Genomic DNA, 16260 nt, shown 5'->3' with positions numbered 1-16260 from the left:
AAAGGGAACACTGGCAACATGTAAAACTGATCTTCAATATCTGTTCATAAAATAATTTTCTTAATTTCTTCCCCAGATAGAATATCTACTGTCTTCTATGCATGCTCCTTTTCCTCATTGTTCTTCAGCATTCTACATCTAAACATGTATCATGCCTGCTCTGTGCATTTACTTCTCTGAATACTGTATTCCCTTTAACAGGTATTTCTCAGTTCTTCTGACTCTTCTATTATGTCTCTTTTTTCTCTATAATACTTAAATTCATGTAATGTATCCATTGTTCAGATTCCTCTGCTTTCTTTTCTAGGTTCTTTACCTTACTTCTTTCAGTCTTTACCTGTTTCAATTTCTTTCTGATTCTATTTAGTTCTCTAGCTAGACTACATGATTTTAGCTGCAGCATCCACTTGACTGTGACTCTACTCATTATAAAAATTTCTCTTTATTCCTTTTAGTGTTCTTTTGTTTTACAATAACTTTGTACCCTTTAACTGTATTTTTGCTACCCTTTACCTAATTTCACTCTTGCCATGAAAATAAACCCCACACATTCTCTCTGCATTTATTTGTTTTAAACTTTCCTTATGAATTACTGACTTAATTCCATAAACTGGAACCCACAAACTGTCCCAGTAGCCCAGTTCTTTATGTTATCATTGCTTCTTTCTGTTACACTAGAAAAGATAGCAGTGCTACTTAGGTTCCCTGCTTTGCTTCTCTCAGAATGCTGCCTCTCTGGTCTAGTAATAACATAGCAATTTTGGTTTTACTTTTTCCCACCATAAACACTTTCTGTCAATTTGTATCTACTTCCATTCTTCCCAGTACCCATAAAACAGTATGCCTTTTTGTGCTCTGGGCCTGTTCTGGTGTCAAGCTGTTGATTCTTCTTAGTGAGGAATACCAATCACACAATCCTGTACATTTTCCACGAGGGCCTAAAGAGGGTTCTTCCATATGTTTGAAACTCATTTCATCTCATCTGTACTTCTCTTTCAAATCAGGTGTAAATAGTCCATTTTCTCCATTGGGTTCTAATCCACAGCTATCCTTCATACTCATACCTTATTTTCTTGTACCAGCACTCTCTTTCTCTCTTCTGCCTTCCTGTTCTACCTTCCATGCTTTGTTTACCATAGCAGCTGTATCCTGTTATCCTATTTCTCTTCTCCTAGGTAGTACTTCTTGATGTTGGATATTTCTTTGATCTCCCTTTCCACCAAATTCTGTTTTCCACATCTGCATCATTAAAAGTTATATGCACCTCTGCAATTACTTCCGCCATCTTCTCCTGTTCCATCATGTCCCATCCCTAATGTTGGACTTGTCTTATGGTTACACTTTCAGTAGTCCAGGCTCTCTCCTAGGAATGTAACATTTCAGCCAAAAGTACCTTCTGCCATAAATGCTCTAGAAGATAATACTCATCTCATAAATTCTGCAGCTGGTAATCTTTGTCTCCTCTCTTACTTGAGCCATTGATGTCTCTCATTTCCAATCCCTAGCATTAACAAAATATCAGGGCAAAATGCGAACTCCATCACATAATCCCTTCCTGTATCTTCCTTAACTTTTTTTATATTTTACATTATCTAAAAGAGTAAAGAGTGGTCCCTCTATGTAAGTCAAAATCTGTAATTAATGGGGTCAAAATTTTCAAAAATAAGAGTTTAAACTCCCAAGCCTGTATTTGGATAATGGCTTGAATTTCCCAAATGCATGGCTCTCCACATCTCCCAGTGATCTAGATCATTAGGAAACTGAACTGGAGCAAAAGGCACTCTTCAGGGCTTAACTTCAAGCACCTTAAAAAAAATCTTGACCTAAGACTATCTACCAAAATTCTTATAATTTAAAAGAAAAAACATTGTCCATATAAAATATGTAAAGGAAGAAGTGCCTGCAACACTGGATCTTTTATGTCCATGGACAGGTAATTTTTTAAAAAGGATCTACAAGAAAACACAGATGAAAAAAAAAATGCAAAATCCACTCCATGATATTACTAGGAAGCTTTGCATTTCTAATGGGTGCAGAGAGCCCAGAAAAACTGAGTATTTATAGTATTTATAGTATTTAAAAACTTAGTATTGATAGGCAAATTCTGAGCGTGGAATATCCATAGTAGTACACCTGCAAGTTAATGTGACTCTGAAATTATATTAAACCTGGAAGTGACAAGTAGCTCTCCAAAATGAAATAAAATACCATGGCCTCTTACAACAAGGACTGCAAATGAATTATACAGTCAAGCAGTAGTTGAACCTCCAGTTACACAGGGAAAGGAAATACAATACAAACCTGACTATCACATTTCCCCATGATCCTGTTCTAGATTTTCTTTTACCAGACAAAAGTAACAATGCTAAATTGAGACAAAGAACATTATATTAACAGTACAGCATTATGATGCTAAGAAGCAGTGACATTTTGAGGAGGAAGTCTACTGAATATTGGAACACCCACCTTCAGGAATGTCCAAAGTGCTCTACGGAACAGAACTGAGAAGGAAACAGTGCCAAAAAGCTCAAAAACACAATGATACAACTTTGAGATGTCTATGCGAGACAGAGAATGTATCCTACCAGGAAAAGAGCATAATCTTTGCCACATAGGTATACAGACTGTATTTTTAGCATGTCTGCAATTCCCAAGAAAGTCAGTGGAAATTTCCAGCCAATAAGAAGGGTTCCTACCTCCTTTTCCCACAGAAAACTTAAGAATGATTTGGTAATGGATAAATGTTATTAAATATTCATTCTTAGTATTATTTTCTTCCCCCTTGTAAAGTAAAAGTTTTAATTATTTGGTGAGAAATCATAGCTGTGAATAGCTAGTTATTGTTGGCATCACACCCAAGCATCACAGCATTTTTTCCCACCTACTTTGTAGCATAACTAGCAAGTCCTTGAAAATTAATGACCTACTCAGATATTTTGACAATATTTTGTGAAGACTGGAATGGTCTTTACTGCTGATATTGAGGGATAAGCAGCTATGCAGAAACAAGAGAACTCCAGGAGAAACTATGTAAGTGTAAGAATCAATCCTCTCCATCTTTCCTCATCACCAGCACAGAGGAATCAGTCATTGACTCCTGACTTCTAACATGAGCTACTAAACTCCAGTCTAAAGCTAATATTCTAGTAAAATGAAACACACTTAAAATCAAATTCTGATGAAAAGTGGTGAAAAAGAAGCTCACAGTGACTTTTTTTAGTTTTGTTTGCCTATTTTTGTGTCTTTTTCTCTTACTATATCCATAATCATTTTTTGTGCACACATATACACAAATTCTGAGAGTAGTAAATGTTATTCAACAAGGCATCAAGAATTTTTTTTTCTGGTAGAACCATGTTCAGTAACTCGTGCTGCTTATAGCACAATATATTAATATTGCACAATATTGCACAATAGCATTAGCCTTTCCAACATTCTTTGTGTGAATAAAAAAGATGCACTCAGTTACAACACTCTTCACAGGAACTATAGTGGCACAGGAACTGAGCAGACAGATCTCCCTAAAAAGAGAGTGAAACAAAGATATTATCTTCTTTTGAGGGAAATTGTTGCTATTTATGTAGCTGCATTGAACATTTACTGAAAAACTGCTTTAGATAGTATTGGTCATGGAAAAGAACTTCATTGAAAATTTAAGTATGCAGGTCTCATATTCTGGTAAAAATATTTCAGACTCAGTGTAATGGAAGGCCTGTGCTAATCAGAATCTGTTTGTTTACCTCATAAACCCTCTTACACCTGCAAAGGTGTAAATTACTATATCAGTTACCAGGAAGAACGGATCCAGGCCCAAAAATTAAATACAGGAGCATGTGGGAGTGTATGCACAATCTGAAACATTTTCATATTTTCTGAAATGTAATGAGTTCAAATAATTATGGAATTGGGAAACAAATTATCAATCTGTTTTCTATCAGGAAGACAATTGTATCAAGAAGACTTACTTGGAGCCCAATGCTGAGTAATAAACCACCCATGCAGTTTCCATTTTTGACTTCTTGCTTTTGGGGGGTGTGTGAAATAAGCTGCAGATGACAGTCAAAAGCACAGTCTTTGGTAGCTTCTTTCCAATGAATATATTCTCCTGGACACTTGATGTTCTGTATTTTTACAGTGTGAACGTAAAAAGAAACAGTTGTGCAGTTTTACAGAGGTTTCATTTGAAGGAATAGCATGATGGTTTCATTACTGAGATGGCAAGTACAGCTCAATCTAGTCAATATGGAATTTCCTTTTTCCATTCTCTAGATATAACAGGATACAACAGGCAGTGAAATGAGCACTTAGTCACTGGGGGTTTTGTACAAATCTTTTTAATTCCCCTATTGCCCAATTTTGCAGTTGTTATGAACTTGCCAACCTTTTTCTTGCCATAATTCCCGCAAAAGAAGGCCCTTAAATGCAAAATATAATAAAAATAACCTTTAGCTGCCTTCCATGGATTGCCACCCATAAGGCTAGGAATTGGGAAAAAAAAAGTATTAATAAAAATAATGTGACATTTCTTTAAAGACACCATCTAATAGGCTAACTAAATGTGCTAACTATGGGCATGGTTCATGACACCATTGCATCATTTTATTCCCCACAAGACTTACTACAGCAAGAAACTGCCATTAACAGAATGGGCTTTCTTATATTCAACATATGCCTTAAGTATGGCAGGAACTAATTTTTGGGTACTCTCTGAAGGGTATTCAGAAGTCTGGTCATAGTTTCCAAGAAAATGCAGAAGCAATGAGATTTGCAGTAATAGGCTGTACAGAGATAATCATATCAAATTTGATTCAGGGCCTTGGAGTTAACTTTTTGGTGACTGAACATCTACAGTACATAGTCAAGTCCACACATCTGTGGATATCCTAGGAATGGATATCTGTCTTACTTTTGCCCTGCTCTGAAGAAATCCCACACTTTTTTACTTGGCCTTTTTCTATATATTGCTCTCTGAGAGTGTCATGGATGACCAAACAGTACTCCAATTTTATACCCCAAGAGAGTTTCCATATTTTTATATTTAAGAGACATGCTTGTTCATTCACACCCTCTCTTTTGAGTTAAGACTACTAAAGTTTTTGTCTTACAAAAGCCTACCTTACGTAAGCATGTATTTGGATGAACTCCGAGTAGTCTTATGCAATAATGCATACTGATGATGAATAATAGGACGAAAGAGAAATATAAACACTTAGGAGAAGACTAAAAAATTACTATGCAGCAATTTTCTATTGGTCATTTTGGACCCTTTTCTAATACTGTGGAAACAGAATAGATCAAAAACAACCAAGACAAAAAGGTAGGTTTTTTTCCCAAATAAAACCAGCAGAATTTGACTAGTAACATTCAAACATGGGCAATATCAATGGTCTTGTACAGAATGAATTACTTGTGTCAGAAATAGTGTGGGCAGCAGGATCAGGGCAGTGATCGTCTCCCTCATACTTGGCACTGGTGAGACTGCACCTCGAGTCCTGAGTTCAGTTTTTGGCCCTTCACGACAAGAAAGACGCTGAGGTGGTGGAGCCATTCCAGAGAAAGGCAATGAAGCTGGTCAAGGGTCTATAACATAAGTCTGATGAGGAGCAGCTGAGGGAGCTGGGATTGTTTATTGTGGAGAAATGGAGGCTAAGGGGAGATCTTATTGCTTTTTATAACTACCTGAAAGGAGATCGCAGCCAGGTGAAGGTCAGTCTCTTCTCCCAGGTAAGAAGTGACAGGATGAGAGGAAATGGCCTCAAGTTGTACCAGGGGAGGTTTAGTTGGATACTAGGAAAAATTTCTTCATGGAAAGGGTTGTCAAGCATTGAAATAGGCTTCCCACGGAAGCAGTTGAGTCACCATCCCAGGAAGTGTTCATAAAACATGCGGATTTGGCACTTCAGAACATGGTTTAGTGGTGAACACGGTGGTGGTGCTAGGTTAATGGTTCAACTTCATGATCTTAGAGGTCTTTTCCAACCTTAACAATTCTACGATTCTATGCATTTTTTATCCTGAAGAAAACCAGTCATCTCTTATTGAGAAATTGCATTTGTCACTTGGTACTGGATCCACAATGAAATATAATTACAAAACATATTTTTTAAAAAAATAGGTAATATAAACTTTCACTAGTGATGTCACCAGTGTCTAGATCCTGATTTCCTAATAAAGCTTCCATCCAGTTTCTTCAGTACTGTTCCATGTCTTTCCTCTTTGAGCATTTGACTATCTTTTAAAACACTCTGTTTCCTCTGATGATTAAACAAATAGGGAAAATAACCACAGAGTAGAATAGAATGTGCTGAGTTGGAAGGGGCCCATAAGGATCATAGAGTCCAGCTTCTGGGCCTGCACAGGTCCCTCCCCGAGCGTCACACCATGTGCCAAGAGTATCATCCAAACACTTCTTGATCTCTGTCAGACTTCATGCTGTGACCACTTCCCTGGGGAGCCTGTTCCAGTGCCCAACCATCCTCTGGGTGAAGAACGTTGTTCTAATATCTAACCCAAACCTTCCCTGACACAACTTCAGGCCATTCCCTTGGGTCCTGTCACTGGTCACCTTAGAGAAGAGATTAGTGCCTGCCCCTCCTCTTCCCCTCACAAGGAAGTTGTAGACTGCAACAAGGTCTCCCCTGTCTCCTCCAGGCTGAACAGACTAAGTGACCTTAGCTGCTGTTCACACGGCTTTCCCTCAAGGCCCTTCACCATCTTCATTGCCCTCCTTTGAACACTCTATAACAGCTTAATATCTTTCTTATATTGTGGTGCCCAAAACTGCCACAATATTCAAGGCGAGGCTGCCCCAGTGCAGAGCAGAGCAGGACAATCCCCTCCCTCGACTGCCTGGCAACGCTCTGCCTGATGTCCCCCAGGATACAGTTGGCCCTCCTGGCTGCCAGGGCACTGCTGACTCATATTCAACTTGCCATCGACCAGGACTCCCAGGTCCCTTTCTGCAGCACTGATTTCCAGCATCTCATTCCCCATCCTGTACATACACTCTGGGTTGCCCCATCCCAGATGCAGAATCTGTAACTTTCCCTTGTTGAACTTTACATGGTTGGTGATTGCCCCCCAGTCCTCTAATTTGTTGAGGTCTGTCTGCAGGGCCTCACTTAAATTGTGACATTTTAAGTCCAGTAAGTTTACTGATTGCTCACCATTGATATTATGAGCCAAATGATTCGTCATAGATCCAGACTTGCATGTTTCAACATAGAACACCATCTTCCAGTATTTCTGCTGAAGATTCACACAAGAAACAAGACCTTATCTCTGACTCTGCCAGATTGTTCCCCCTTTCATATCTCTTTATGCTGTACTGTACCTCCTTTGGAACTGTCCCTCTGTTAGTTCACATCATGGTCAATTAAAATATTTAATATTTAATCAAGTAATATTTAATTAATATTTAATCAAGTCTGTACAAAGACGTTGCTTTCATTGTTTATTCCTTTCACATCAATGATAATGATCAGTAAGAGCTTCATCAGGCAAAATGTATCGATACATTCTCTAAATCAAAAGCAGTATTCAGGTGTTTATATACTTTTTAGGCCATTCTTTTTACTACTGGCAATTTTTCATATGTCTAATTCTAAAGATAGATAATGTGTGTGAGAGTTCAGGTATGTTTTGCACACTCCAAATACATTCTGAAAAACAGAGGTATGGAATTTTTTACTCCTTCACTTGCCTGCAGCCTTCTCAATCTCTTGCCTTCATACATTTTTTATTAGTGCCGTAATTTAAATATAAAACGAGCTTACCGTTCACCTAGGCTAATCAGATCTGACTACATATGAATGATATTTGGGATTATGCCCTACATGAGGACATTCACTGCCTCCCTGAGGTCATAATTTTACTGTTGAGGCTTATGATCAGGAAGACTGATCAGTCTCGTGATGCACACTTTTCATTCTTATGAGATTAATTTTTTTTCTCCAGGTGTTGAAAGTAGAAGTACAACTCACTGTTTAATATGCATTCGATGGATAATTTCATATTTGCTTTTCCAGAATTGTGTTCTAAGAAAAGAAAGAAGAAAAAATTTAAAAGATTTTACAAAGTTTATAAAGTGCTCCAGCCTTTTTAACTGTGTGACACGTGTATGGCAAGAGCATAAGCCCACAAAATTTCACAATGGTAGCGCAGAAAAATCTTCAACAGTACATGAAGTGTGACAGTTTCTTGCCTGACTACTCTCTCAGGTGACCTACATTGAGAAATACTTGAAGAATCAAATCCTTTTCAAGATCCCTGAAGTCGAGAGATTTTGTCCATGCAGCACTCAAATACAGTTTTGGAAAGAGGAAGCAAACAGTTTGCATTTGCTTCCCATGTTCTGCAGGAGGAACATAGGAGCTACACAGTGATTGGTCTTGATTTATTTTCTTAACAAATTTATTTTCCTTTGTTATCATAAGACCAAACATCAGTGTCCTCTTCCTCCATATTTTCCAATGAAAAATATACCTATTGCATAAGGTATTGTGTGTAAAAGGCTTAAACTGATAATACACTTTCACATCCTATGACTTCAATGGCTTTTCAGCATAGAAAGACCAAACAGAAATAAAGTTCTGAATTCATGCTGAATTTTAACCAGATGTCTGTTATCATGGCTTAGCACAATACATAACTATGCACTGAAACATACATTGGACTGGTTCCTAGCAGTGACATGGTTTACATGCTTGAAGTGCAGTCTGCTCGTATGCTTTGCTGAATCTCATTTACTTATCTGAGGAAAACAAGAGTATTTCAGTATGCCACCTGAAGCATCATTGGCAAAGAAAAGTAAGGTATTTAACATATGTGAGCATATGTGCCAGTATCTTCTTGGGGAATAGAATGTATGAAAAGGTTTCACTTACAATAACTTAACAAGTAGGAGCCCTAGCCATGGACCACAACTGTAGAACACAATAGAAAGACAGTCTCACTTCCAAAAACTTTACCCTAAAAGAATGAGAAAAGTGATAGACATGACAAAAGGCTAGAAAATATTTCAGATGGCGACAAGAAGTGAAATAAAACTTTGTCTGCTATGCAGTTATGGTTGCACCCCAGCAGTCTACCCACTGATATTTTTTTGCAGACATCAGCAAGGACAAGTTTTGAAGAGACTTGTGAAAAATAAAACATGGAGTGGCTTTGCAGGTTTTACAGGGAGCTCTTCTCAACTTGACAAACTTTGATTAGAAACATTAACAATTGAAAAAGCACTTTGCAGTGATATTACGTTGGATGACTCTGCTTCCTTTCCTGATGAGCTATTAAAATGTTGATAGCACTATACACGACTTAAATTTATTACAATCATAAGGGAAATCATCAGAGAGGAAGAAATAATTTATAAAATCTACCTCTTGGATAATTTTTTGGTTTTTTTCCTGAATATTTTAATAACTTCCCTCAGGTTTTTCTCATTTGATAATTTTCATTTACCTTTCTTTTGCTTTGTAGACGCAAGTAAAAAATCTGAAGTTCTACTTCAGATGTAAGTGATCTGACATTGCTTTTGCTTTCAGTATTTTTAAGTGTAACTCAGCATGAGGTTTCTTGTACCAAAATTTACAGAAGCTGCCTATAGAACTTGTACTCTTCACTATTCAAATAATTGAGCAGAAAAAATTTGTTTGCTTCTGGGCCTGTTAATACAGGTTGAATTCAGTGGCAGAAAGCAAACAGCTAAAATTGACTTCAAGCTATTAAATGAAATATTTACAGTAAAAAATTAGCACTTTTTGTTAGTTCCAGAAATAATAATAAAAGTTTTCTTCATGCACATTTTTAATTACAAGCTGGAATTGTATTTTTAAAAATATTTTAAAATTGCAGACATCTCTATTCGAATTATCTCTAGGTTTACATTATGAAGCACAGCTTGACAGGTTTTTCTTTGATACATATGATTTACAAACATGCCACATCAGCTCCATGCTCCTTGTTTTAAAATTATTTATAGTTTTATAGCTCATACTTACAAAGTTATGCCGGTAGAAGTGGCTTTCAGCACAGGTCTTAATCTTGTCCAAACTTAGCATAAAAGTCAGTTAAAGACTTTTATGAAGAAGAGTTCCATGGTTCCTCACATTTATGTATTTAAAGATACTGAATATGCAAATTTTCCCCACTTGAAAAATGTTGTTGCATAAAATTAGTTGACAGAAAGGATGTGTAACAGGTCCCCTGTTTCGATCCTCGGTCAGATCTGCAGTCTGTGGTGTCATGTCCAGCTGCTCTATTTGATACAGAGTGTGACTCATGTGCATGTAAATATGAAGTTTGATAACACCAGGGCTTATTTCAAAATGTTCAATTGGATTTTGCTTTAATAAGAAAGATGGAGGAAATGAATCAAGACTATCAAGAGTTGGCACAAGAAGAACTGCATAGGCAAAACTACAAGTACAATTGAAAGGCTGGATTCAAGATCTTTTGAGCAGCAAAGCAGTTTAACCTAGTAGAGTCTTGATCACATAATGGCAACTGACTAAAACACTCATTTGCTCCTAAGGATTACGGTAGAGGAAATGATTTGGGGCCAAGGGATCTTAGAGTGGGTGAGATTTTATCACCATTAGTGCATATTATCCTCAGTAAGAACAGCAGGATTTAGCCAAATACAAAGAATCTCTCACAATGTTTTCTTAACAAAATGTGGTATTTTTGAAAAAAAAAAAAAAAAAGGAAAGCTTTGTATACCCAGGCAGTTTTGAAGATAGTAATCCCCATCCCAAAATCAACTTTTAAAGTGGAAATGCAGAGGAAAGATGGAATGCAGAGGTTTGACAGAAAAGATTTACAAGCTCAAACAGGAAGGTAAACAAAGCAGTGCAAGAAAAGCAAGGCAATTTCCACTGACTGATCACCACAGTCTAATTAGAGCAACAGCATTGTATCCAGTTCCCTCACCTAACAGCCACTGAGGCATAACGACATAAAAGAAACCACCAAGAGGGTAGAAAAGCAATGCACAGTGGAAAGTTCCATGAAGTGTTCCTGCTGAAAATGGCTTGCAGGGATGCTCAGAAATGGACACTTCACATGTATTTTGCCGTAAATGTATCACTCAGGAGGTATGAATTAGAGTCAAGTATGTCTATGTTGAATGACTTTGACAGTAATAAACTGCCTAGTGATATTACATTTAACATAAAACTTATTTCCAAAGTATTGAACACTAGCTCAAAAGTATAACCACTTCTTCAATTGTCTGACTAATGTATCTCTCTCACAGTGCATAATGCCAGCAAAGGTGCTATTCTGAAGTTAAGTATTTGTTGTGACTGTTTCTCATTTTAGTTACACGTGAAAGTTGGATTGTTCTTCCAGAATCTGTTGCTTGGCATGAGAGATAATGAGTCCCTCAATCATGCATTATATTTCTAGAAGTGAAGGGCCTAACCCATGTCATATCTTAGAGGTCCAGTTTGGTGTCCTAAAGAATATCATATTCTATGAGTCTACCCTTGTCACTGTCATTCATGGTGATAGGAAGTAACATCTTTAAGAAGAAATGTACAGATGCTTAACCATGGACACAGACAATACAGTGGCATTTGGCTTATAGTGAGCTGGTTAGTTAGCTGTGCCTCCTTGTCCAGCCTGAAACATAAGATCTTCATTCCTCACTTCCATGTGATGGTCTTTTTTTCTCCAGATGCCTATTTAATGGTTATTTCCCCCTTTTTTGTGTGTAACTTAGGGTATCTTCTGTTTGAGTTCATGCTGCTTTCCTAGGGAAAATGCTGGGTTTAGACACAGATCATGCAGGTTGCTGCATATCGTGTAAGTTGCAGGGAGTGTTAGGATAGCCTCAGCCTTACTGTTTACCTTTGTATTCTCAGGAGGAGTTGGGACAGTAAGAAATATCTGGGCAGAGAACACTACCTTATTTCCTCTGCTAGCAAGGAGACCTGTAAAACCTCAATGGTTCTACCACTACTATCTGGCTCAGCTCACTTCCACTCTCCTTTGGAGCAGCAGATAGCAAAGGTGTCCACTTTTCTGGGGTGCTCTGGGCAGTGTGGCGAAATGTGTTCCACACCAATTCTTGCCTTGTTATGCTGGTAATTATATTTTGTCTTCCTCTTATTTTCCATTTCATCATACTATTCCACAGCATCACCAGAAAACTTGTCAAAATCATGATTATTAACTAACGTCTGTTTGCAATGTAGTATAGACAGGGAACATATTCCTTGAATAGAGAGATGTATAACAGTGAAGGGAGTGGTAATTTCTTAGTAATACAGTATTAATGGATCACTGCTGAAATGCACTGCTGTCTGCACCTCTAAAGGAATCTTGATGGCAGGGTCTCAGAAAAGAACTACAAGAATAGTAAATAGTCTGGGAATAACAGTAAGAGCATGACAGAAGCTCTATTCATCCAGTTAATTAAGAAAGTGACTAGATCATATGCTACAAGTAGCCATGCAGGGAAGAGATTTTTGATAACAAATCGATTTTTAGCACAACAAAGGAAGGCATAATAAGACACAAAGGTTTAATTTAAAATGGTGAATGGAGTTTTCTAGTCATCTAGTATTCTGATAAACAGATCAGGCTTCTCATAATCTCTACTTCCAGCTGATAAATTCTCAGTTTACAACAAGATTTTATATTTTCTCTATAGCACCTTTCTGAAATGCTTTGCAGTTCTTACAGCTGAATCTCATGCCTAGTTCCTCAGGCCCTCAAGGCAATGCAGCTATTTTCATTGGTTGTCCTGGTTATTTAAGTTTCCCAATATTGTACTATCAGGAAACTTCAATCCCACTTTTCTTTTATGACTATCAGTGGAAAGATTTCTTCTTAAGGGTCAGTCCTAACCACCTACCCATCCCACAGCCTAATGTTTCCTTTTTCAATATTGCCCTAAATCACCTACCATGGTCGTCTCACAGTTGTGCTCTTGAATTCCACATTCTTCAAGCAAGTGAGCAATTTTCTTTTCAGCAGCATAATGAGTACATTGTAAAAGGACACACAGAATATACCCCCTTTATTTCCTCTCTCTTTAAAATGAAGCCATTCTATTTAAAAGAAAAGAAAGAAAAAAAAAAGAACAGATCAAGTTATTTTGGGGTACCCTGCTTTGGTAAACCAATATTCCACTTCCCTTTTACCTGTAGCTTTAATGGTCTTTCCCGTCAAGACTTGTTTTAAAACTACATGTATTACTGAGCCAGACTCACCAGTCTGCAGTGGCACACAGCAGTTTCCTCTTCTTACACAAACACAGGCAAAGCACTTGTCATTAGATCTGGTACTATCACTAATTTAGTAAGTTTGATTTAAAATACTTGCTACTAGATCTGTATTTTCATGCCAAACTCAAATAGGAACTTTTGTTTACCCTTCTGGCAAAATCAGTTGTAATTTTGTTTTTACTTCTGTTATAGTTATTTCCATTATTTCATTCCCATTTATACTTCATTTTTCTCCTGTAGCTAGTAATAGTCAACTTACTGAAAAGCAGAACAAATTACTCTTTCATTTTGTGTCAATAGCTATAGTTTCTTTAACCCCTTTACCATTCAGCTAATTATTTTATGTCTGTAGCTTTTGTCTTCATCCCTGGGTATCTCTTTGTGTTTAGTGCATCAACACAGTGAAAAATTGCTGCAGAGTAATTATCTTTTTAACCTATAGTTTTTCAGCTGGTTCTCTGTGGTCATCTATGCCCATCTGGTGGTTAAATCAAGGCAGCTGATTAGTTTCAGTGAGGTCTGAGCTAATGAGTTTTTTCATGACTGAGGTGTGTTTACAGATAATTTCTGTGCCTCAGCTGACAGGTGGTCACTTGCAGAGCTCTTGCTATTCACCAAAGGCGTGTTCTGTATCCACAATTCACCAAACTCTGGTCTTTTGAAATCCTAAATCCACTTACAGGTCTGAATCTCTGCCTCCTTCTAACTAAATTTCCAATTGCCTGGTCTGAAGTTATTTTCTATAATGTCTTCCTTAAATGCAGACTGCTCCAACTATTTATAAGCTTGTAAGTCTTTCTAATGCCCTCCAGTTGTGTCAGAAATTGTTGGTGAAGAAATGTGCATGCTGTAACAGCACAGAGATTTAACTCTGTCTTCAGAATGTAATACAACTGTAAAATAAAATCTTTCATAATGACATATTCTCACTCAAATGTCTTTTTCTAGTATAAGCAATGAACCAGATTATTTGAGTAAGCAGTTACATTTTTTTGCGAGTAAGAGTGGCAAAAGGCATGATTCCTTGCGTTTTTATTTAAAACTGTGGGAAATATGAAAAAACCCCTCAGGCTGCTGGGGAGATGATTGACTTACATTCAGTTTTCTAAATGTTTTGACCCCAGCAGTGTCCAGGAAGTATCATATTGCACTGAATAAAGATCACAACCCATAATCCAGTCTAGAAGTTGCCTCCTTTTAGCAATTACTCCCTTTTGTCACCTTTGCATGCTTATGTGTGAAGCCTGTGGAACCCAAAACTCATAAGTTTTGAACTAAAATTCATGTCTCTTATTATTATCTCCTCATGTGATCTCTCTCTCACTTTGAGTGAAGTGATTCCAGCACAAAAGCTGACCAAACTTTCTTCTACACTTTTTGACTATGGAAGGTGAAACACATAGTTTAGGCTGTAATCTTTAAGTATAACCTTGATAGTGATTTCTGTTTATTCCCAGAATTAAAAGGACTTTCAAGAAAAAAACTATAAAATTTTATTAGTTGTCTCTCAGTTATTGACTAATACTCTCTCCAGGCATATGTTTTCTTATACTTCGACAAAAGTACCCACCTGAGTGAAACCACGGTCCTTTTGATGTCAAAGGCAAAACTTAATTTCATGACTGGATTTTACCCTCTGGGTTATATTTTCAAAATATACATTTCAACAGTATAAAATGTCCTGTATATCCCATGCCAACACCACCACACATAGTAGGACATTTTTGCATTGGCATGAACAATCCCGGCACCACCCTTCCTGTGGTTTTGCTTTTTCTGTGCATAGGCACTTAGTTTTAAATTTTGGGAGAAAATACTATTTATACACCCATCTATATAGCATGTATATCACTGCTGGTGCAAAATAAACAACACTGGTAATAAATAACAATAAAATTATGCTTGATTTGCTTCTTACATTGTCTTTACATTATCTCTAACCAATGCTGTATTGATTTTACATTTCTCAAGTGTTTTTCTATTTTAAAGTCCTTAGCGGTGCGGGCCTTTATTATAGCAGACTGGTTTTTGATCCTCATCATAATGGGTGTTCTCAATACCAGTAGCCTTTCCAGCATTCTCTTCAGAGTAAAGTGCTCATGATATATTTACAATAACGTGGTAAGCAAAACACATTTAGAATTTGGTTTTCTCCATTATATTTCACATCACTCTAAAAACCACCAGAAAATACAAAGCATAAGGACGTTTAATGTATTTTTAATGGACATTGTATTGTTTCCATAATGCACATTTTTCTTGAAAACAGATTGTTTCCTTACCATGTAAGGCTGAAGAATTCCTTTTGATAAGAATGCATTCTTGATTTGACTGACTGAAGATACATACTTACCAAAAATTCTCATTGGTTTGGCTCACCAGGATGTCAGAGAACACAAACCTTCTTCAACACATTAAAGATACAGTAACAGTAAGTAATAATAAAAATTAAATGCAATCCAGAGAGGAAAAATTACAGGTTTTAACAGAAGGATCACATAAAGATAGCCCCAGAGAATCAGGAATGATGGACCAGTCCTCTTTCTCCAGTCTTTTTTGGATAACAGCAATACACGTGTTTTATGAAAATAAAAGTCTTTATCAAAACGATTTATTTTCATAAATATAAGTTGAGTAACAGGTAACTATGCTTCTTTGAGAAAAACAGTATTTGAAAATTATTCTAAAATAACCTTCTGTGGTAAAAGACCAGCACAAAACTAGACATGAACCATGGGCACAAGAACTTTTGGCATAGACAGAACATACTTACAGGAACAGCACTGAAAGGATTACTTGGCTTCTGAAAAAACTTGTCCCTTGCAAGCATAGATAATCCTCACCAGAGCTGAATAATAGAAATTTATATTTAATATACAATCCATGGTTCTTACGTATAAAAATGTTCTCTTTTTTCATAGATTGCCTTGTGTAAGCATGAATATATGGAGAAGTATAGATGGAAAATGTAAAAACTGAAACTGAAGATCAAAATTATCCAGCTTTTACAACAAACAAACAAATGAAC

Source organism: Lepidothrix coronata, unplaced genomic scaffold (assembly GCF_001604755.1).
Source record: "Lepidothrix coronata isolate B3197 unplaced genomic scaffold, Lepidothrix_coronata-1.0 Scaffold206, whole genome shotgun sequence".
Taxonomy (NCBI): Eukaryota; Metazoa; Chordata; class Aves; order Passeriformes; family Pipridae; genus Lepidothrix; species Lepidothrix coronata.
This window is presented reverse-complemented; position numbering follows the sequence as displayed.